The 3,373-nt window shown below is 38.4% G+C and overlaps 1 protein-coding gene across 3 annotated transcripts in view; it reads right to left on the reverse strand.

The window, feature by feature from the left end:
* Positions 1 to 3,373, reverse strand: part of LOC107715026 (MICOS complex subunit mic25a-like) — an 82,649-nt gene that overhangs the window by 16,728 nt on the left and 62,548 nt on the right. For 2 of the 3 annotated variants that reach the window (XM_016521063.1, XM_016521062.1), the window contains one exon: positions 2,916 to 2,933. The exons of the other annotated variant lie outside the window; for it this stretch is intronic. The gene's annotated coding sequence lies outside the window, so the exon portion shown is untranslated. Of the gene's footprint in view, positions 1 to 2,915; positions 2,934 to 3,373 lie in introns of those variants that run through there. 3 annotated transcript variants of the gene reach the window in all.

Consider the following 3,373-nt stretch of genomic DNA (forward strand, 5'->3'; position numbering starts at 1 on the left):
ATATATATATATATATATATATATATATATAATTAATAGTAATTTTAACATTAGTGGTTTATATTTTATTATAATAATTATTAAATATAATAAGTTATATAACAACAACAACAATAATAATTGAAAAATATAACCTTCAAATTGTATTAGGGCAAGCTGTATTATGGTTTGGGTTAGAGTTAGTTTGTTATAAATTATAATTTGCAAAAAAGAATAAAATTCTAGGGTATACGTCTAAAACAATAAGTCTCTAGAAGTCCTGATCAAGAATAAATAACTCGCATGAAATTAATTTAAACTATGTTGCAGCAGCAACGATTATTGAGCACAGCACTCCTCAAACTCTCTCACTCTCCTCCCTATATTCACTATATTTATAGTATCTCAGAGCTCATATGAGTGCTGATGTAATTCTATATGTGGACAGGCACTCTGAAATATCTGTTACAAGAGCATGCACTGGCCTGAACTGTCATACACACCGTCAACACACACACACACACACGGGGCATTAGCCCCTGAGCCTGCAGTGATGCTGATGGCAGAGCTGGGCCTTTGGGGGCAAAATTAGCGCTGGGAGAAACAGCATTAAAAGTTTTGGGCAGCCTCTCAAAAAGTTCAGCCTTGACACAACAGCCCCTGCCGGCCCACAGCATCAATCCAGCGCCAGACATGCAGGGCTAACTAGTCTATTCCCTTCTCCCACTCTCTTTCTCTTCCCTTCCATCGTTGTGTTTTTTTTATCCATTCTATATCTCCTCCCCTCCATCTCTCCTTCAGCAGTCGCTCACGAGCCTCTCTCTCTTCTGTTCCTCTCCTCTGTGTTAAATGCAAGGGAGCTCAAAACATCAATCACCATCAAAGTCGGTGCGTCTGGCCCTGGCCGTAAATTAGCGGAAGATGCCGGAGCAGGGTGGAGCGTGCAGGACGGAGGAATCAGCCAATCTTGGAGTCATTATCCCAGACAATGCCCAGGGAAGCATAGGTGCCCCCTCAGACAGAGAGCGCGGGGTTCGCTCCCGGCACAAATGGATCGCCCGACTCCCGCTCCTTCTCTCTGTCTCCCTTCATTCCAGGGCATGCAGCCTTCCCAAAGTGAAGTACTCGTTCAGGTGGGTTCTCTGGAAATCTAGTCGGCTAATCAGTCGTCACTAATCACATTCGGCATTTTTAAGCACTGGAAAATTAGGCTGGTGCATTACCACTTACTACAGGAAAAACATTACATTTAAATTAAATAAGAAGTAGAAGAAAACAAAAACAACAACAAAAACAATTAGGCTGAATTTAAATCGACATTTAATAGTGATGCTTGTTTACTTTAAAGGGGTCATCGGATGCCCATTTTCCACAAATTGATATGATTCTTTAGGGTCTTAATGAAAAGTCTATAACATACTTTGGTTAAAATTTCTCAATGGTAGTGTAAAACAACACCCTTTTTTACCCTGTCAAAATCAGCTCTGTTTTCAGCACGCGGTTCTAGTCCATGTTGCTTTAAATGCTAATGAGCTCTGCTGACCCCGCCCCTCTCTTCCGTGGGTGACCAGCCGTTCTCACAATACTGTTTACTTTAGCCACAGAACTTGCTAACTAGCGCGTTATTAGGAAAGGCGATTTGCAAATATTCATAAAAAACCCTTATACTCACTTCTTCTGCAGATGAAGCTGGATCACGAATGATTCGCGCAAACAGACGCATTTAGGCAGATCGGGGATTGGCGCATTAACTTCAAAACGAAAGTAACGTTAATCCTCTGTGTCTTCAGCGGCTCAGATGTCGGGAGTAAATGACGACTGCTATATTCATTATAACATCCAACAATAAAACAACTTAATCGCTTAGGAGACATTCTAGGAGACAATCAGTGTTGAAACAATTGTCAATCAACTATCGTGGGAGGGGCCTGTGCAGAACTACGTCATTCTGACAGGAATCTCAGAACAGCCTGATTTGAGAAAGGGGATTTTAAAATAGGGATTTAAAAAAAAACACTGGGTGGATTTTTATCATTATAGGGTGGATGTGTACACACACTTCCAACACACATTCATGTTCAAACAACAACAAAAGTGAATTTTGCATCCGATGACCCCTTTAAACATATGTATATATTATACACAAACATTTTATATTTAGCTATAACTTTTCTCTTGCAATCAAGTTCTACGACCATTCAAAAAATTGGGGTCAGCAAGATTTTTTTTTTTACAAGTCTTGATCAAAAATAGAATAAAACAGTAATAATGTGCTTAACTTTTGTAATAATTTTACAAAAATTTAATTTTAATAATAATAATAATAATAACAACAACTACAGTAAATTATTTAAACAGTAGTAGTTTTATTCTTGTTGTTAAATTTGTTTTATAATAATAATAATATTATCATTATTACTATTAAGTATAATACTTTATTAAAAGTAGCAGCAGCAGTAGTAGTAGTAGTAGAAAAAATATATATAATAATAATACATTCAATTATTATTTAATTTGTTTCATAAATTTCATATAAATATAAATATTATGATTATTATTAGTAGTAGTTTAAACATTAGCAGTTCATATTTTATTTATTATAGTTATCGCATTTGGCTCCCAAACTCTGGAATAGCCTTCCTGATAATGTTCGGGGTTCAGACACACTCTCTCTGTTTAAATCTAGATTAAAGACACATCTCTTTGGCCAAGCATTCAAATAATGCATCTCATAATCTTGTACTGCAGTTATATCTGATCAAATGCACATTATTATTCTTTAGCTTGGGTTAAACAAATAAATTTTGCTTCGTTGGAACAGCAGCTACGCTAATTATGTCATTATTTGTTTCTCTGTTTTTGCCACGGGATTGACATCCCGTCACGAGTCCCAGTCTCGCTCTCTCTCTCTGTTCTCCAGTCTGCCCTTTTATCCGGTCTCTCCAGGCTAATTACTGCAATCAGACACAGGTGTTCATCATTTTGCACTTGACCTACTTACTCACCGCTCGTCTCCCGTCCCTCTCTCCCGCAGCAGACTTCGCTGAACCACGCCCCCCTCGCCACAGTCTTTAATTGATTTTTCCGTACATTTCTGCCATATGTACATAAACTGACAGTCACCACTGATAAGCTACCACTAAATATTGTAGAAACTTAATTTACTGTAAAGTTGCTTTGCAACAATTTGTATCGTGAAAAGCGCTATACAAATAAACTTGAATTGAAAAGTTGAATGTCCCGTGTGATTTGTGATTGGTTACCTGCGACTTGCATCAGCATGGCTGCGCTGCCGTACGTCTGAACCCTGACGAAACACGAGTAGCTTCCCTCATCCGCCACACGCACTCTCCTCAGCAGCAGCGAGACGTTTCCGGACACAAGCTGATCTGGG

Source organism: Sinocyclocheilus rhinocerous, unplaced genomic scaffold (genome assembly GCF_001515625.1).
Source record: "Sinocyclocheilus rhinocerous isolate Xijiao unplaced genomic scaffold, SAMN03320098_v1.1 scaffold28, whole genome shotgun sequence".
In the NCBI taxonomy this organism is placed as follows: Eukaryota; Metazoa; Chordata; class Actinopteri; order Cypriniformes; family Cyprinidae; genus Sinocyclocheilus; species Sinocyclocheilus rhinocerous.